A 21691-nucleotide genomic window follows, 5' to 3' on the forward strand; every position below is an offset into this window, starting at 1 on the left:
TCATGTAATTAAGAAGGGTATAAAAGGATCACCACAAAACTGTGGAGATAACTCTAAAAATATACCAAAAATGCATCTCCTCTCTGCCAATTATTGTTATGTAAAAACCAGACACTATCTAACATAGGTGATCCAAAGGCAATCCTAAAATTAGAACCACTGAAAGACACACCTTTTAAAGAGCCAGAGGCACCTTAATAAATGGGAGGCACCAGAATTTTCTTTTCCTTTCTTCTTTCATTTTTTTAAATCCACACACCCGGCATATGAAGGTTCCCAGACTAGAGATCCAATGAGAGCTGTAGCTGCTGGCCTACACCACAGTGACAGCAATGGTGGATCTAAGTCATGTCTGCGACGTACACCACAGCTCATGGCAACACCAGACACTTAACCCACAGAGCAAGGCAAGGGATTGAACCTGTGTCCTCATGGATGCTAGTCAGATTCATTTCCACTGAACCACAATGGGAACTCCCCAGAATTTTTACTACATGCTTTTGATTTTTTTTTTTTAATTATGGTAAAAACACATTATATAAAATCTTCCATTTAACTATTTGTAAATGTATAGTTCAATAGTGTTAAGTATATTCCCATTATTGTGCAACAAATCTTAGAACATTTTCAAATTGAAAAACTGAAACTCTTTACCCGCTAATAAAGATTTCCTACTTCTTCCTCTCCCCAGGCCCTGGCAACCACATTCTACTTTCTGTTTCTATGAATCTGACTACTCTCAATACCTTATGTAAATGGAATCCTACAATAATTTTTTTGTCTCTTTAATCTGTTTTTGAAGCTTAATTGAAACTCAATTAGAAAGAAGACAAGATTATATCCAGTAGCTATTGCCTAAGCATCTATTTAGTACAATATACCATGCTAATTTCATTCTATTAATCCAGTGAGGTAGGTTTTATACCCACTTTGCAAATGTGGAAATTAGGGCTTGAAAGGTGAAGCATTTTGCCACAATTCACATATCTAATAAGCAATGAGGCCAATGAATCCAACTTTTTTTTTTAGGGCCACACCACAGGATATGCAAGTTCCCAGGCTAGGGGTCAAATCAGAGTTACAGCTGTGGCTACAGCCACAGCAACATGGGAGCCATGCCACATCTGTGACCTATATCACAGCACCAATACTGGATCCTTGATGCACTAACAGAGGCCAGGGATAGAACCCACATCCTCATGGAAACTAGGCTTGTTTCCACTGAGCCACAATGGGAACTACCTGAATCCAACTTTATCTGACTTGAATGCCCATAGTCTTTTCAACACAGCTGCTGCCTTTTGAAATATTTTAAAATTTCAGGGGATTTCAATCATCTACATATTTGAAACAAGTCAAAGTGGATTTAGTTGCTGTTTGCATTGACTTTGAATGTTGCATGTCTTACTCCTCTTTTTATAAATTATTTCATCCAATGCCATGTATCAAGATATTAGTCTATTCTATGTGTTAAAATTTATTCTAAACCATGTCGTAAAAACCCACAGAATATCCATTACCTTCCCTTTTTTCCTTTCCAAGGAGGGCTTGTGAAGGAAGAAACATTCGGTTTGTTCAATTGTTCTAGAAATGACACAATTTTCTATTTGTACTATATATCAAGAGTAAAAAGGATATTAATTTTTAAAAACAGCACTTACAGTTGTGGAAATGAATCCAGCCTCTTCATTTCAGGAACATTATTTGGTAGAGTGAATGGAACTCATTTTACCAAAACGGAGGACTCTCTGCAAATGTGCCTTGCTCTGTAAGTGGCGCCTGAACTACTGCTTACAGAGCCACCTGGGACTAGAAGTCCTCCCGGTGTGGCTCAGGCTGCCCAATCAGAAACCTTAAAAGCTTAGAAGAACTACAATTCCCACAATTCAATTTCCTCACCTGAAACCAGGAGAAGAGGGTGGATGGTTACAGTTTCACCCTAGGAAGATGAAAAAACAAAGCAAAAAGTAAACATGTATTTATCAGCTGGGTATATCTAAGTACAATTTGTAAATAGAAACTATTTCTATAAAAGGAAACAAAAGAGTTTGCCAAGGAGTAAGAAGGCACCCTCTGTGTTGGCAAGAATTAAAAACTCTTTATGCAAACGAATCCTCCTCATGCAGGTGTGGAACCTGCCTGGCCAGATTCTCTCTCAGTGAGTGATTCAGAGCTGAGGATGAGGTGAAAGAGGACTTCCCAGGTGAGGCCTGAAAGCCTCTAGTTCCTCCTGCATCAGCACTGCAATGTCACTCTTTAGGGATATAATGGGGACATTTTACCCCTCATCTTCCAAATCCCCCGGATTTATTTAAATATGCTTTTTAAAATGTGAGGAAAATGGAATCTTTGTTGATATTTTCTTCCATTTTTCTTTTCATTCCTTGATTTGGTGTCTTCCTTCTGTAGATTCCAGCATTGCTTCTGATTGCTCAAAATTCAAAAACAAGAAAATTGAATGGAAAAATAGATTTTAAAACTTGGGTAAAAAATTAAAGGTGAAATAGTTGTTTCACTTCTTTGCAACACTGGGAAAAAGAAAGTGTTAGAAATAAACAAACAAAAGCTAAGAAAAGTGTTTTCTCTATTTGTTCATACATCGTCTGTCTCTAGCCTTTTATTTCACATTAGAAGCAACCCATAAAACGGAAATAGATAAGACCTTGTCTGGGCCCAAGAACCTAATGGATGGATTCAGCTAAAATAAGCAGACAGCAGAATGGTGACAAAAGAGAAATTTCTTTTCCATTTTCTACACTTTCGCTCCCTCCTTCCTTCATGCCACACACCTAAGGAACATGGGGCTTCCTGTGGCCCGTCCTACCTGATCCACCCAAAGCCATAGTGAAGTTTCCCCTTGCGTCACTCATTCCACAGCTCAAACTGAGTCATTCTGTTTTCCTTTGTCAGAGGAAAAGGAATAATCTCCTGACCAGAACCTAATTTGCCCTTATGTCATTTATATTCCTTTCAGAACAAATGGTTCTCTATTTTCCCAAACCCTATAGATTTTGTTCTCATGCTGTTTCTTCTCCCTGAAATATTCTTTGCCCATTTTTAAATGTTCAGACTTTTTTGTCTTTCAAAGCCCAGTGAAAAAATATTCCTATCCAAGAAGCCCTCCCCAGTCTGCCCTAATCTGAATTATTCTTCCTCTCCTAACAAGTTGATATTTTACCTAGTCCTCTCATAACAGATGTTATATCTTGTTTCATTGGGTGTGTGTGTGTGTGTGTGTGTGTGCACATGTCTTAATGTTTCAATTTGAAGGCAAGATCTTATTTTGTTCCCACTCAGTAATTTACATGTAAATGTTTCTGATAAACAACTAATGAATGAAATAACTGAGGTATTAACTCTAAACTGGATGTTAATACCATCTTTCTCTCTCCCAAGAAACATTTGCATTTAAAGAACTGTCAAATAGCTAGAAGCAATTCTGTTAACAGAATGTCCCTGTGGTCTAGTCTTGTGGAGGTTCCACAACCTTTATTTCCAGAAGAGTATGTTATTAAATGTATTAATTTAAGCCCTGACAGTACCTCAAATGAAGGCTTTCCTGGATCAGTACTGATTATTTCGCCAGCTCTGCCTCATACTGATGCTCTTGCCTTTCTAACAGCCTCCCAAGGGCTGGCCCTCAGTCCCATGACTCCATCTTGGAGAGCTGGTCCTGCCTCCATCTATGATTTTTGAACATCAGCTCCAGCATATCTGGTTCCTTTCCCCTCTAATCTTATCTCCTGGCTCTGAAGTCAAAACCCTGCCCTTTAGACTTCTATAAATAATTATTTTTTAATTTTTTTATTGAAGTATAATTGATATACAATTCTTCAAATAATTCTTGTTTTTTGTTTTGTTTTGTTTGCTTGTTTGTTTGTTTGTTTGTTGTCTCTTTGTATTTTTATGGCTGCACTCGTGGCATATGGAGGTTCCCAGGCTAGGGGTCTAATCGGAGCTACAGCTGCCAGCCTAGGTCACAACCATAGCAACACGGGATCCGAGCCACTTCTATGACCTGCACCACGGCTCACAGCAACCAGATCCTTAACCCAGATAGGGGGTTAAAACACCAGATCCTTAACCCACTGAGTGAGGCAAGGGATCAGACCCATAACCTCATGGTTCCTGGTCGGATTTGTTTCCGCTGTGCCACGACGGGAACTCCCTTCAAATAATTCTTAATCACTGATCTCTCCCACCCAGGAAGGGAATTCTCTCAGTAGTTGTTAGTTCCTCTCATGTCTTTTCTGATCCCCTTAACCCATTCTAGCCCCCTTATGTTTCTAGTACTGATTTACACAAATATCTGACTGGGTTGATATTTTGCTCATGCTAAACCAAGATATTTTAATTTCTCCCCTGAAATCATGATCACTTGCAGCCACGAGATTTATTGTACCTAAAACATAAGTAGAATATTTTTAAGTTGACTATATTCCAATAAAATTTTAAAAATAAGTGGACGGAGTTCCCGTCATGGTGCAGTGAAACAAATCCAACTGGGAACCATGAGGTTGCAGGTTCAATCTCTGGCCTCATTCAGTTGGTTAAGGATACAGCGTTGCTGTGAGCTGTGGTGTAGGCTGGCAGCTATAGCTCTGATTCGACCTCTAGCCTGGGAACCTCCATATGCCATGGGTGTAGCCCTAAAAAAAGACAAAAGACAAAATAAATAAAAATAAGTAAAATATGGACATCTGTTATTTCCTGACAGACAGCAAAAGGGTATGAAAAGCCAGCCCCTTCTACTCTAGTGTGTGGGAAAAAGAAAGCCAGAGAATGAGTAGAACTCCATGGGGGCTTCAGTTGAAACATACTGGTAGGTACTGAAACGTGAAATATATCAGGGCTCCATGTTCAGTCACACAGCTGACACCATTGCATTCTTTGCCCATTTGGGAGAGATAATCAGGCACTAGCTATTCACAGATTCTTCACTGTGAAAACATGAGAGTGCCAAGATGTGAGTGGATCTGCAGATACCAGGTGTTAGGACAAGTATGCCTTTATGACTCAAGGAGAAGCTGAAAGACTGAGAATAAAAAAGGAGTCACCCCAAAGATTATTTAAGCTTAAAGACACTGTGATGTTTGCAACTGTGAGTTTGAAATCTGCTTCACCCCATCTATACTCTAATGGTGTCAACAAATATGGAAGCTAAAATGCCAGTGACTCTCACTGATAGCCAGCCTGGTAGATGAGGGAGAAGCAAAGCACTTAGAGTGGCTAATCATACACAGTTATCTGGGACCTGGAATTAGGAACTGGAGACACACAACAGCAGAGACAGAAAATACTCGAGGTGAACAGAGGTAGCTATGCAAACAGTGTCCTGCTTTGGCTATGTCTGTCAGGGCCATGGGGAGTAGAGCCAAGACTCATAGTAATGGCCCTGCAAATTGAGTTTTCTAGGGCTTAGCAGACACAACTAATTTATCCAGTACCATTATTTTGGCTGCTGCCTTGGCTTCACGAGCCATGAGCCTGATATCCAGCCCTCTCATTAATTGCGGGACTGGAGTTTGGTGTGTTGCTCTTCAATTTAGATCAGCCCAAGTGATTTGCTATTGCTTGGAATACTAATATATACTTCTAACATAGCTTGTACTTCACTGTAAAACAAGTCACCTCTGCCCACCCCATTTTCTTCAGACTTTATTCAATCAAGGACTGGATCTTACATATTCTCTAAATATCCAAAAGCTCCACAGCGCCTGGCAATAGTACATATGTGTTGACCTAAATTGAACTGACCAGTAAAATGAGGAAGTCTTGCTTAAAGTTCTTCCAACTTAAAAATTCTCTGACCACATGGAAGCTGTCAATTGCTCATTAAAGCAGATGTAATTTTTTCTCCTAATGTTTCATCTGATTTAGAATTTAGACTTTTTTCCCTCTACGTATCTGGTAGGGAACAGAGCTAGTGATTCCCTGTACACAGAGGGGGAAATCAAACACAAAAAGTGATTTGAATATGCCTAGGGTATTACTTAATAATTAAAAGGGGATTTTCTTGGTATCCTTTAATGACCTATGCTAAATGTCACTCATGTTTGGTCCCTATAGTACAAATATACCAGAAAGAGTAATAGGAAATAGCCATATTCCCCACATGCTCAGATTTTTCCCCATATGAGGCTATCTTGCAAAGAGAAAGGCCACATTTGCAAAGTTATAAGAAAGTTCCCCCTGGAGTTTTTTCTTTGTCCTGTTTCAATATGCATTAACTCTTAGACCCCTGGGCTGACTGTGACTCCCATTTTCTGGGTCACTTTGTCCCTGAGTCATGATCACACTGTTACTTTCCAAAACCAGTTGATACTGTGCCATTTACTAGTTAATTTCAGTGAGTAATTCAAATCATAGTGAAATGTTAGGCCCTAAATTAATTTAGGTCAGATTGATCCTAATTTCCCTAGATTAAGAAAGTGAGCCAAGTTGTTCTTACAATTTCATATTTACCTTCATTACTTCTTTCTGGCTCCTTATTCAACCATAAGATGAGTCATCCACAAACTGACCCCCATCAAGCTGTAGTTTAGAACTTCGTTGCTGTTTTTTGTTTTTTCATTTTTTCCTTTCAGGATAACACATAAGAGAATATATGCCAATTCTTCACATGATCATAAGATGTTTTCAAGCTGCCCTTTTGCTACTAATCAATAACAGAGAACCCTCTGTGTAGTTTGTACTAGAATGCCTATGGATTATTTGTCCTATAATGAATGGTAACCTAAAGAGTTCTGCATTTGTTGACTCCTCTGTATTTTTATTGACACAACCGCCATTTTCATAGCAAGATCACTCTGAAATAATCTTCAGCTATCTTTACATCAACTTCCCCAGAGTTTACATGGTTTTCCAGAAAATTTCCAAAGCATGAATTTGTCATTAAGTCCTAAAAATGTATAGGATTTTGTGTCCCTTGATTAAAATAGTGGTTTTAGGCATCCCATTAACCTGTATGTGTTATGTGTGTATGTACATATGCACCTGTGTATGTAAGCATGCAATTCCACCCTCTTTAGGACAAAAGAAGAGTTTACTCTGAGTCCCTGGTATACCAGATTGCAAGTTATTTGAGAATAATTGTATTTTAAAAACTTCACAATCTATAAGCCAAGACAAGGGGGCATGTCAAATATTTCAAATTCATCTGCCACTATAGTTTAGATAATATACTTCACTATACACACACACACATTTCTTGAACATTTTTTTAAAAATTGCACAAGAAGACACAAAGACATTTTTTAATGTTAACATCCATTCACATACTGCTATGTGCTATGGACACCATCACTGGAAATTTTCAATAGTAGTTTAATTTTTCAGAATTCCCGTCATGGCTCAGTGGTTAATGAATCTGACTAGGAACCATGAGGTTGTGGGTTCGATCCCTGGCCTTGCTCAGTGGTTAAGGATCTGGCGTTGCCGTGAGCTGTGCTGTAGGTCACAGACGCAGCTCAGATCCTGTGTTGCTGCTGTAGCTCTGGCATAGGCCAGCAGCCACAGCTCCGATTAGACCACTAGCCTGGGAATTTCCATAGATTAGAGGCCTTAGAAAAAGACAAAAAAAAAAAAAAAAAAAAAAAAGGTTAATTTTTCTGTCAATTTGAAGCCCTGAAAGAAAGTATATTTCATATCTTGATTCTTATTTTATATGTTTCTGATAAAGATTAAACCCCCGAAAGTTCTGAACTCCATAAAGACAGGTTTACCTACAAAATATAAATCCCAGTGTTCTCTGGCATAGAAGAAAAGGAGTGCCTTAGGTCACCCATCCACTACCTTATAGGGATTCCCTTTGGGAAGTCAGAACCTATATAAGGTTGGCTGCTTCTATTTCCACACACTCTCCTGATGCTGACAAGTTCATTCTGAGTGTATTCATTTACAATTTCTACCTTGATAAAAGTACGCACAAATGTAGTGGCTTAAACCATACAAATTTACCATCCATAGTTCTGGAAATCAGGAGGCTGATGTTGATCTCATTAAGCTAAAACCAAGGTGTCAGTGGAACCACATGCCTTTTAGGACGCTCTGAGGGAGAGTCCATTTCCTTGCCTTTTTCAGCTTTTAGAGGTCATCCACATCCCTTAGCTCAGATCTCCTTCCTCCGTCTTCAGAGTCAGTAATGGCAGGTGGAATCCTCTTTCTGATTCTGATCTCTCTCTCTTTCTCTCTCTCAACAGCTGGGAAAACATTTCCACAAAGGGACATTGGGACCACCTAGGTAACCCAGGATAATCCACCCAAATCTCAAAGTAAAGGCCCTTAACCAAACTTGCAAAGCCCTTTTTATCAAGTAGGGTAACGTATTAACAGGTTCCAGAGATTAGGGTGTGAACATCTTGGAGAGGCCATTTTTCTGGCCTCACCATGTTACCACCTCAGGAACTTGTCTATATAGCACTCTAGGGATAGAACTGGATCCCATACAAGCTTCCCATTGGAATTAAGAGAAAATCTTTTTATCTGCAAACAGAACCAGTGTTAGAAGAAGATATGCAACTGAAGAGACATATAAAGAGGCCCTGGTTCCCTCAAACATCACCTGCTCCTTCGCTCTCACTCATTATTTTATTACTAGAGACACATGATTCAGTTGTAAAGTGGTTTGCTCTCAGAAGTGATAAAATTACATTAAAAACTACGACCATACTAAAATGGAAATACACCTTAGAGGGTTTCTCAATGCAAAAATTCATCAACTACCAGTTTAGTAGGAGTTAGTGTATGAAGTAGATAGGGTAGGGAAGGATAAGGGTAGCACTAAGTTGAGTAGGAGTTGGCCTGTATCAGAGAGACCATATGAAGTACCTCTCAAACTCACATGAAAAAGGAGCATCTCTCCCTTTACATGAAAGAATCTAGCCACAAATATTATTTTTCATGCCTTGTAATACATGCCTCTACAGCCCTGAATGACCACAGATAATTGATCCCAAATGACTGGACTGAAAATTCATGTCCAGATCAAAGTCAGCCATATGCAAACTAGACCAGGGTTTTTCATAGTGTATGTTTGACCTGTTTGTAGGCCATGAGTCAATTCATCAACATTTTTAAGTAAAGTAGGATAAATGGAAATGGAATAGAACAGAATGGATGGAATGAGTAAGATAAGATAGACTAGACCAGAATAAAATGAATCAATACATTGAACTCAAAAGGGACAATTCTGGTTCATGAAGTATTCATTTCAGTGTGTATGTGAATGCACATATGTGTGTTTGTGTGTCTGTGTGTATGTTTGAGTGTTGGGTCAAAGAGAAAATGTTTTCCTTTCTGGGGTGGCAAATTTGAAAACTACAGAGCTAAATAGTGGTCTTATGAGGTATTCTGACATGAGAGCTATGCCCTGTCAGGTTTTGAAAATATGTGTATTGGGTAGTAACTAACTAACCAATCATATCATCAGTCTTATGACATGAAAATGAAAAACTTCAAATAGAGTTATTGTCTCTGGAGTGTTATAAAACCAAGATAAACACCTTGACAAGACGGAAAATAGAAACCACAAACCAGTCAAAACTTGACTAATATGCAGAGACTGTGGGAGTAAGAGGGCAGCAGGGTGGAGGGTTGGTAATTGGCAATGGCAGTAGAAAGAGACAGAGGAAGAAGTAGAGTATGATAAAGGTTAGTAACAGGAATGGCAGAATCAGAGGTTCAGAAATATTAGACATTAATAAAGGCAAAGCAAGGTGAGCTGTTAGTCATTCTTACATTCAACAAATACTTACTGAGTACCGTGGACTATTCTAAGACCTGGGTATATTGCAGTGAAGTAAATAGACAGAAATTCATGCCTCCACAGAGCCTACAATCTACGGTATATGCAAAATAGTTACATCCTAAACTATGAGTTCTTTCTGATTGTACAAATGTCATAGTAACTTCCTGTGCTTCTTCACTTTATTTTCCATCCTTTCAACACACCCTCTTCACGTATTTCTTGCAGCAGGAAAGAGCCTAACTAACATGGCCTGAATTAAAGTTACTTAGAGTTTTGCTTAGAACTGGTTCTAACTGTATAGATGTCTCATTCCAAAAGGGTGAATTAAGAGCTGTCTCTTCTTGTAGATGGCATTGACCATAAAAGAATGAGGTAAATTGAATATAAAGAATTCTTAACTATGTCTGGTTTACTCATTACAGAATTACTTATTTATTTGTCTGTTCATGCATTCATTCACTCATTTTTTCATTCATTTTTGTTCCAATAAATGATTCATTGTCTTTATAAAGAGCCAAAAATTACTTGTTAGTCAAAATTTGCCTAACTCTGTTAGTAGTTCTCAAGGCATTTCCCTCTGGCCTTTTCAAGAAATTCTCAGCATCAATCATCTCTTATTTTCTCTTGCCTTTTTTTTTTTTTTTTGTCTTATTGCCTTTTCTAGAGTTGTTGCCACAGCATATGGAGGTTCCCAGGCTAGGGGTCTAATCAGAGCTGTAGCCACCGGCCTATAGCAGAGCCACAGCAATGTGGGATCAGAGCTTCATTTGTGACCTACACCACAGCTCACAGCAACGCCACATCCTTAATCCACGAAGCAAGGCCAGGGATCAAACCCACAACCTCAGGGTTCCTAGTCAGATTCGTTAACCACTGAGCCACAACAGGAACTCCTCTTGTATTTTCTTTCATATTCTACCTCTTTCATCAGAATCCTTCCAATCCTCATCTCTCAAATATCCCCCACTTTATTAAAAAAAAACAAACTTTTACATCCCTCTCAAGTACCTATGATAACCTTTCCATCCCATCACTGATACATTTTCATAATCTTTCCCTGTATACTTGTCAGTTTCCTTATCTTCTTAGTCCTCAACCCTTTTTAATCTGACTTCTGCTATCATTAAGCTCCCCTTATGGCCATTTTTTCTAAATCCAATCTATGTTTTTCAATCTGAAAAAATTTTTATCACCAGATTTTAACATATATCATTCAGAATGGTCTAGATGATGCTGCAGTAAAAAAAAAAAAAAAAAAAAAAACAATAACAATAACAACAAAAACAATTCTAAACCCTCAGGCACAACATAACAAAGGTCTCTTTCTTGTTCACTCTTCCTATCCATTGAGGGTTAGCTAGAGGGCTTTGCTCAACCGAATCACTCAGGAATTTAGACCTTCAGAGCGGCATCTAATTTGAACGTTGCCTGTTGTCCTGGAAGAGGGAGACCACTGATGAACTTCATGCAGGCAATTATAGGCCCGGAATCAACACATTCTTTTCACTTGTAACTCTTCAGCCAAAACGAATTGCACAGCCACACCCACCCACAATGAGCCAGGAAGTACAGCCATCTACCATTTGACTGTAGACAGAGAGCTGGAAAAATCTGATGAGTTGGATTCAATTCCTACAGTGAGGTTCACTGATCTCTCCTTGGAACTTACTCTCCTTTGGCATCTGAGAGGCTCTACTCTTTTGATGCTTTTCTCCTCTCTAGCTGCTCTTTTTCTATATTTGCCAAACTCATTTTCCTTTACTCAACTTGTCCTAGCAACTCATCTCTTTCCCCAGGCAATTTCATCTTTGCCACTGCTTCTACTACCTTCTATACATTAACTGTTTTTAAGTTTTATCAGAGCTCTCCTCTGAGCCATAAACTCAAGATATCCAGCTCTCCATTCTTCTTCATTACTACCCTCATTTGGCATCTTAATCCAAAACAAAATCATAAATTTGCCCCTAAATGGTTTCTTTGCCTGTGTTGCCTACCTCAGGAAGTGGCACGCTGAGCAGTCCAATTTTCCCAGGACAGATGCCCTGCTTTTCTTCATATCTAAATCATTACCAGTCAGTCCCTGTCAGGTATACCTCCTAAGCAGTATTCCATATCCCTCTTTCCATGTTCACTGTCATTAACCTCCTCCCAACTAGTCACTTCCCGTGCCCAGAACACAACAATAGCCTAATTGATCTCTTTATCAATGTTTGATGATATTCGATCCATTCTTTATATCGAAAAGAGAAAGGTTTTTCCCAAATGTATTTTTACCCCTTTTGGGTAAAGATAAAATCCCTATTTAGCCAGTAAGGCCCTCCATGGTCTCTTGAGTCCCTTCCTATATGTCCACCCACGTAGTATATTACTATTAATGATTTGTTCTGCTCCAGAGGAGACTTCTTTTAATTCCTAGAATTTTCCAAGTTTTCTTCCACCAAAGGTCTTTGCACATTTTCTCTATCAGGAATACTTCCCTCCTTCTTTCCCTTTAGATCTTGGCTATCCACAGAAAAGGCTTCCTTTGAGTTCTTAATTCCATGATAATTTTATAAATAATTTATGTTAGTTGTTCAGATAAGCTCTGTGAGGCCTTGTCACTAGGGAAACTTATAAAAAATATATTTTTTAGGACTGGATGAGGCTTTTGCTAAAATGTACTTGTTTATGAGATTATTAGGGATAACCTCATTAACAAAAGAAGCACGGTTGCTCATCTTTTCCCAATTGTATCTCATGGATCTTCTTCCAACATGAATATTCTCCTCACATTTTCTTAGGATAGAGACTAGAGTCATATCCAGATAGTCATCACTAAAAAAGAACAATTAACTGGAACACCGATTACAGTTATTTCCCCTCTTTTCATTTCAGAAGAAATTTATAAATTTCCAAAGCCAGAGTTTAAAGTCAAAGATGCCGTATTAAATAAATACAGATCTAGAGATTTCACTGAATTTCTGGGAAATGAAATTAACTAGCCCTCACACAAGTGATTAAGGCAATGTGTCACCCTAAATTCCATGATGATAATTTTAGGTAGCTATCCTAAGGATTAATGCTATCAGTAAGAAGGAAACAATTTATCTCAATTTGGACAAATACTCTTTTTTAAGTTACTAAGGTTCTTCTGGTAGAATTTTAAATGCTGTTCAACAAATATGTTTCTTCTCACCCAAAAGGTATAATTTGCATTTGAAACAGAGTAGTCAATTTCTCAGTAATGGAAGAGGCACCAGAAATTTTACATTTTTAAGATTCAAATCTATGTTTTAAAGTCCATGTGGCAGTTCATAAGGCATTTAAAAATGAATAGTACGTAAGAAAGACAAAATATCAAATATGTTTGAGATGAAAATCAGAAGGCTATTATTTACATTAATTATGATGTGTAATTAAATTATCCTGAACTTTCCTTAGCACTTAAAGCATTAATTTCTTAAAGATTTAAAAGGGAATTTTGGTGCTATTATAAAACATTATTTGCTACTATTATCTACAACTTAAAATAGATATTATCTAAATTTATAAAATAGATTTGCCCCTATTCCATTTATCTTTGCAAAAGAATAATAGTTTACTAATTATCTAGGAAAGGTCTGCTGGACAAAATTTTAATGATATGCAAGTCATTTGTAGGTATCATGAAAGTTATTAGAATGACACTAGTGTAGAGTCTAAAAAAGAGATTCTTACCATGGAAGAGTTACTTAGAATTTTTCAAGTTCAAAACTACCTTTATTTTGCAAATTCAAACAACAATATTTATTCATATAACACACAACATTGTATCAGGCACCGCAACAAACTGGGAATCTAAGGATTTAAGTGAATCTTCTTAATGGATGAAACAGGGTGGACCCTGGATCTCTGGGCTCTTTATTCATGGTTCTTTCCACTTTATACAATGACATTTAAAAAAAAAATCTTTTTTCTTGAGTCATCACTCTTCCAACACTCTGGAAACCATAATACTGCATATTTTAAATAAATGTTTTATATAAGTGGTTGAAAGTAACCATTTGGTAAAAGGGAAAGAATGATTGTCAAAAAAGAATCTGAGGACCAAAAACACTTTAGGGAAATGCTTTAGGATTCCAAAGAAGAAATTAAACAGAGAAAAGTCCCTCTCACAATCACTGATGGGTAGATGAAAAGATAAAAGTTCTGAAATACGAAAGAGCCCTGGGACTCATTTTGGATATATTCGCTTGTGTTTCCAAAAGGTAAGCCACATAATATCAAAGAACGTTTCTGGCCAATTTAATAGTCTTAGGAGGATAGTTTGTGGTGTCACCACACAATTTCCTCTTATATTCATGCTCCTGATACTGATTTGCCTATTGGTCTCTTTCCTGGCCAACTTTTCCAACATTACTGAGAATGTGAGTGATTCAGAGAAATGCTAGATTTCAAACTAATTTCCAAAGAATTTTTCTATACATAATCTCTTTTTTAGGAAGTATAGGTATGGCACTGGGGAGTTAACAGGTCATGGTCTAAACACGCCAGAAGTCTTGCTATTTTTTAACAATTAAAAATTGTCTAAAATTGTAGAGAATACGATTATTGTTTCACGCAAAAGTCAGAAATATCTAAGCTAATTCTATCATGGGACTGTTACAAGAGAATGAAAATGCAAACCTTCCCTGACTAAAGAATGACCTATTGGTTGATGAAGTGACTGTTCTCTCTAATCACTCTCCATCTTTCCTTTCCCAACTGAACTCTAATTCGAGGACTTTCAGATTGCCCTAAAAAGGAAACTCTCCTCATGTAAATCCAGAGAAATTAACATATCACTAGTAGCTAGTGGCTTCCATTAACATTGTACTCCCATGCCCCTAAATATTAAGGAGACTTTCGTGGGCTGGTTTAGAACCTAACACCTATTTCAAACACTGTTTCTTTGAAAAGCTGTATTCCAGCCCAGAAAATTGACTCACACACAGTTGATATGGATTTTCGAATGTATGCAGTTTAAGCCCTAAAATGATATGAATAATAACAATGAAGTATGAGAGTGCTTTGAGGGACTAGATAGCATTTCCAACCATTCTTCAAGTGCATGTGTAATTTTACAATTTTGCTATAGTAAATAAAACACTGACATAGGAACCTAAAAACCTGGATTCATATCCAAACTCTTCCATTTACTAAGCTATACAACTTTGATGCAAGACACTTAAACTAAGTCATATTTTCTGAGCTGGAAACGGGTGTAATTTCTGTTTCACCACATCTCAGTGTTATGAGGCAGCATAGAGGAGTCATGTGACATGGACTTCAAAGTAAGACAGATGTGAGTTTTGACTTTACCTCTACCACCTTCCAGAGAATTTCTGAGACTCAGTTTTTTGTTTTTGTTTTGTTTTGTTTTGTTTTTAATGGTTGCACCTGTGGCATAAGGAAGTTCCCAGGCCAGGGACTGAATCTGAACCGAAGCTGTGCAGGCAACACCGCGTCTTTCAACCCACTGTGTCCGCTGGGGACTGAACCCGTACATTCCAGTGAAACAAGCCGAGCCACTCAGTTGAATTCTTCACCTACTGCACCACAGTAGGAACTCCTGAAACTCAGTTTCTTACCTTTCAGAATCTGGGGGAGGATTGAAAATAATATGTGCCAAATAAATTCTGGGCCAACTGCAGTGATATAAAAGATGTGGAGGCTACTTAAAAATGGTGAAGCCTTGTCTAATTTAAAGTATTACATTATTAAATATATGAATATGTATAGCCATTATACAATTTAGATCACAACTTGAAAACATAATGTATGCTAAATTTGATGCTTGTTTGTTATCTGTCCTCCTGACTAGAAGGATTGAATATAGGGCATGTGAAGTCAGGGATACTGTCTAACCTGATTATGTTTTTATTTCCAGTCCCTACAATAGTGTCTGGCACATAGTGAACACTCAGTAATATACTAATACTAATGTAGCACCCATGTGCCAGGCATCTCATCTTTATAACAACCCTCTGATCTAAATATGATTATTAAGTACAATTTACAGACAAGGAAACTGTGATATTGATTACCCTCACAGCCTATTTCCAAAGGACCATAACCCAAGGAAGCTGCTGGAGCTATTGCCAAATTCAGGAAGAAAAAAAAAATTCACACTTCTTAGGTTGTATTTTGCTATTCTTTCTCTCAAGTTCATTCACCTTTGAATTTTTCATTTTCTCCATTTGGATAGCCTTGATAGTGTTTGCCTTAAAAGTCAGTTCGTGTCTAGAAAAGCTATAAAATAGATGTGTAGCCTTATAGAACAGTAACTTTCTCAGCCTTAATTGCCTTAAGAATACTTGTCTTTTCTAATTTATAGGTATATATTGTGTTAGTATGAAATAATGCATCAAGAACTATAAACTCCGATGCAAATGTTAAGGAATTTTTTGCTATTCTGATACAACTAGAGAGGTGACATGGTATAGTAGTTAAAGGTGAGTACTGGTGCAGCATGGCCTGGTTTGAGTCCTGGCTCATGACCCACGGGATCTATGACCCTCCTATGCCCTTATCTGAAAAGTGATGGCAATACTATCTATAACATTAGGATTTTGCAAGCGTTAAATTTAACAATATCTGGCATGCAATGACAATGCAATGACAATGTTTTAATAAGTGCTAGTTATTTTTTCTAAAAATTGGAACACATTTCTAAAATATAAATATATATGGATTTTTCTTTTCTCCCTAATAAATCTTTCTGTTCTGAAAACTCTTCTTGGTCTATTTTGCCTTCACTCATCACCTAAGTATAAATGCCTTTCATATTCATATAAAATTTTTTTTTTTTTTGTCTTTCTGTCTTTTCTAAGGCCATACCCGTGGCATGTGAAGGTTCCCAGGCTAGGGGTCTAATCGAAGCTGTAGCCACCGGCCTATGCCAGAGCCACAGCAGCACCAGATCTGAGTCAAATCTGCAACCTACACCACACTCACGGCAACACCGGATCCTTAACCCACTGAGTGAGGCCAGGGATCGAACCCACAACCTCATGGTTCCTAGTCAGGTTTGTTAACCACCGAGCCATGATAGGAACTCCTATACTCGTAAATAATTCTTAATAGTCCAGTTTTTTAATACTTGTGAAGAATCCTAAAGGGTCTCAAAGACAATTTCTCATTTTTCTGAGTCCTGTATCTGACCCCTGTGTTCTATAAGGTGTCCGTATGCTCAGGTGAGAGTGAATCTAATGGCTTAGTGAGTTTACATCTCCATCCACTTCTTTGTTTTCTGCCATTCTTTACATAACTCACCATCCTTATAAAAGCTTATAAAAGGTTTACACTGCAATTGAATGCCTTTGGTGTGTATGTGTGGGGGGGACAGTAAGATAGAATACATATTTGATTTTTCTTTCTTTCTTTTTTTTTTTTTTTTGCTTTTTAGGGCCGTACCCGTGGCATATGGAGGCTCCCAAGGCTAAAGGTCGAATATAGTTGCTGACCTATGCCACAGTCACAGCAACACCAGATCTGAGCCTCATCTGTGACCTATACCACAGCTCACAGCAATGCTGGATCCTTAACCCACTGAGCAAGGCCAGGGATCAAACCTGCGTCTTCATGGATACTAGTCAGATTTGTTTCTGCTGACCCAAATTTGAACTCCTCAAATTTGATTTTTCTAAAAAATCTTGGGATCTGTTACTAGTCAATGTCAGCAGTCAACACCTGTAGAGTAACACCATATTTTAGGTCTGGATTTGTATTTCCAACTCTTTCTAGGAATTTTTACCTAGATTCACTGGAAAATGATTAATATAAAATTAGCTTCTTCCCCCAAAATGTGTCTTCCTTTCTGCCCTCCATCTTGATAAATGATATCATTATTCAGTCTGCTGTTTAGTTCCCAAATGAGTACCAACATTGACTCCTCTTCCTCATTCTACATGCAAAATTTTCCAAGCCTTCTTGATTCTGTACACAATATATCTGGTATTTATCCTTCACTTTACAGTCCCTCTCTTTCTTAGATTAAGTTCTAATGATCACATGTGGACTGTCGCAGGTAGACACCCAAGCAGGCTACCTGTCTCCAATACCTTACCTTCTGATTATATCACCTCCTAACTCAAAACCTTTGAAAGTTCTTCTTAGAATATTATGCCAAAGTTCCTTCTCATCATGACACCAAGGAGCCTTCACAATCTTAATCAGTATATACCTCTAGCTCATCTATAGCATTCCTCTATGCATCTTCCACTCTGGTCATAGAAGTCATCCCCTTATGCTTTGCATGTAAGTTTGCAATTGTTTATATACTTTTGCATTCACTTAATTTGTTCCTTCTGCCTTTCTTGTCCATCTTTACTTATCCTTCAAAAACTCTATTTATGCTTCAAACAAACTCCTTCTCAGGGAAGCCTGCCTGATATTTCCTTCCTTCCGTCCTTTCTTTTTGAAGAATATATCCCTCTATCTTTTCTGTTTCCATGGCAATAGAAGAGTCATTACTATATTATTTTAAAGTTGCTGTTAAAATAATTATGTTTATGAAGCTAAATTATCATCTTATTCTGAAAAAAATGGTATTTCTTGCCTATAGACCCTAGATCCCTTGAAAACAGTACCTGAGGCAAAGTTAACCTACTAACATTTTATTGGAGAATATAAACCCGAGGAAGCAAGAATGGAAAAGTGAAGTGATATAGGAAACAAGTGAAGCAAATACCAGATGATTCATCACTCAACTCGCCACATGTACCTCAAGACCATGCCACCTAGAAGAGAAAGGTAAGTAATTCGTGTATTTATTCTTCCCTTATTCTCTCTTTGATCGGTCAAAAGTCAATCTACAGTGCATAAACTCCCATATCTCCAAAGTGTGTTCACAGCCTCTTCGGGTAGCCACTGGAGATGAGCTACAACAGTTCCCTTCAGTCCAGTTATCATCTCATCTTAAGAGAAGCAGAGATAATTGTGTTGGTCAGAAATGAGGTGATGACTGTAATGGCCTTGATGACTATAGGAAAGGTGTAAGCCATAAAAAGACAGGTGACGTTAAGCAAATCCAGGTGGCAGGGACACATAAACTGGGTCCAATTCTCTTTGTGCCCTGGTGCATAGCATGGTTAATGTGAAATTAGTGTTTTCTCTATGGAGAATAGCATGGTCATCATCTTCACCATTATCAAATGTCATCCGAGGCAATGTACTGGAAGTACAAATGCAAGGCACTAACATGTATTGGCACCACTAAGTGCCAAATATTACATGAAGCCCTTCACTTTCTTCATATAAATATTTAATTATGATATTCCTAATATTGTATAAGACAGGCATTTCTTACATCTTTATTTTATAGGTGAAGAAACTGAGCTAGTGAATTTCTCATCCAAGGTCACAAGCTAGTAAATCAAAGAGTCAAGACTCTACTCCAGGTAGCCTGACTCCAGAATCTCAGCTTTCCCAAATGTCCTATACAGCTTCTCCAAATGTCCCCTAATATCCACGTACAACTCTGTTCTGAAGAAAGGCAGAACTAAACTTGAAGATGGGCACAGTTTGCAGCATTTTTTATTCAAAAAAATACACAAATACTCCAGTAGCCTCCTCTACAATGCCTGCAACAACACAGAATTTTACAACCATCCTCAAATCCGTTGGGGTGCATATATGCCATGACATTTACAATCACAAGAATTCATCACTACAGAGTTCAACTGTTTTTCATTACCAGATTAAGAGAGGACAAAGAATTGATCAAAGCTACTTCTTCAGAAATCAAAAGTTTTGGAATGTGATTGCTGTTGTCACATGTTAGGAGAAGTACATTTAATCTCAAACACATTGTCTGCAAGAAGTTATTTGTTGTATCTGAAACCTGATTATAGCATTGTTTGATTTACAAAATGCACATCTCTTAGCAGTCTTAGTGAATTCAATTTTTACCTCCCTAATGATAGAGCACAAAATTTTCCAAACCACTATGAGTCTTAATCTTGCCCTTTACAGTGGTACAAATGATTCAGTGTACAGAAGAAACACAAAGTGTTGTAGCTTGATTCAGACATAAAATTCTTTTAATATACAGTTGCTTGTTTATAAGACAAGACAAGATATTTAAAGGCTAGAAACAAATCTAAGTTACTAAATGACTGCACGAACTTAAGACCTAGTACATTCCTGCCTTCATCTGAAAGACAGCTATAGAATGATGAACTGAAGAGGCACAGAATTTTCATAAAATGCTTAATGTTTAAGCCATTTTCTATTTGTCCTTCTGGTCTACTGGTTGAATGATTAATCAGACATATGTGAGTTAGCATTCAGGCTTCAGAAGTGATTGGTGGCTGAGAGAAAATTCCCAATTCCTCTAAGCCTCATTTGACCCATCTGTAAAATGGAAGTAATACAGTTCCCTACTTCATAGGAGTGTCATGAAGGTTAAATGACTAATACTTATGAAGGACTTAGTAAGTCTGACTCAAAGATATTTGACAGTTATCTCACATACAGCTATTGAAGATTCCTTGAAAATACACACTGACTTTGATTTTTATGCCTACTATTTCTGTATTTTTCCTCTCTTAATAATATTCAAGATCTTAAGGACAAGGAACTGAATGTCAATGGAATGAATTTTTAAAAGAAAACACTAGCATCTTGCTGAAAATAAACATTTTAAAATCAATACAGAAATGGTTGAAGTTCTGAAAATTCAAGGGATCACTGAACTACAAAGTATAAGTCTTCAAACACAGAAAATCCTAAAGACTTGATGGAGAGGAGAAAGAGAAAAAAGAGCCTAAGAAGAAAAATAAGGAAATTACAGAGTTTTTGAAAAGATTTAGAACAGAGTGGCATGGGGAGTTGAATTAGAAGAGTGTGGCATGAGAGATCTTCAAAGAAAGTTTTCTTCATCCATTTAAATATTCATTGAGTGTGTAATAGATGCAAGGCTCTAGAAAAACAAGGTGAAAAGCCATTTCTCTGCTGTTTTTTGTTTTTTCTTTAATTGTTATTTCCCCAATTTTTTTCTACTGTACAGCATGGTGACCCAGTTACACATACATGTATACATTCTATTTTCTCACATTATCATGCTCCATCATAAGTGACTAGACATAGTTCCCAGTGCTACACAGCAGGATCTCATTGCTAGTCCATTCCAAAGGTAATAGTTTGCATCTATTAACCCCAAGCTCCCAATCCACCCCACTCCCTCCCCCTCCCCCTTGGCAACCACAAGGTCTATTTGCCAAGTCCATGATTTTGTTTTCTGTGGAAAGGTTCATTTGTGCCGTATATTAGATTCCAAGTGATATCATACGGTATTTGTCTTTCTCTTTCTGATTTACTTCCCTCAGTCTGAGAGTCTCTAGTTCCATCCATGTTCTTGCAAATGGCATTATTTTGTTCTTTTGATGGCTGAGTAGTATTCCATTGTGTATGTGGTATAAATGCTTTTTTTTCTCTATCTCTCTTTTTAGGGCTGCACCTGTGGCATATGTAGGTTCCCAGGCTGGGGGTCCAATCGGAGCTACAGCTGCCAGCCTATGCCAAAGCCACAGCAACACCAGATCAGAGCTGCAACCTACACCACAGCCCACAGTAACACTGGATCCTTAACCCACTAGGGGAGGCCAGGGATCGAACCCACAACCTCATGGTTCCTAGTCAGATTTGTTTCTGTTGCACCATGACAGGAACTCCCATTTCTCTGCTTTTAAGTGCATCTCAGTACCACGGCAGGGTTATTATAGGGAAATTAATGCAAGGAAAGAGGAGCATGAGGAGAGAGCACCTCCATTTGCTTGGCAAGGAGATGGCAGTCAAAGCAACCTCAATATAGAAGGTATAGATAGACTGAACTAGAAAGACAAGTAGTAACTGGCTGGCCAGAATGAAGGACAGACCTGTGTGTATAAAGCCCCACAAGGGTGTGAAAGAGCCTGGTCTGCTTGAGGAATCAGAAGTTTGAGT

At 37.9% G+C, this 21691-nt stretch overlaps 1 protein-coding gene across 1 annotated transcript in view; it reads right to left on the reverse strand.

Annotated features, from left to right (window-relative positions):
• Positions 1–21691, reverse strand: part of MACC1 (MACC1, MET transcriptional regulator) — a 211211-nt gene that overhangs the window by 77553 nt on the left and 111967 nt on the right. The window contains 1 exon segment of the mRNA XM_021063417.1: positions 1900–1939. The gene's annotated coding sequence lies outside the window, so the exon portion shown is untranslated.

The sequence above is a fragment of the Sus scrofa genome, chromosome 9, assembly GCF_000003025.6.
Source record: "Sus scrofa isolate TJ Tabasco breed Duroc chromosome 9, Sscrofa11.1, whole genome shotgun sequence".
NCBI classification, from domain to species: Eukaryota; Metazoa; Chordata; class Mammalia; order Artiodactyla; family Suidae; genus Sus; species Sus scrofa.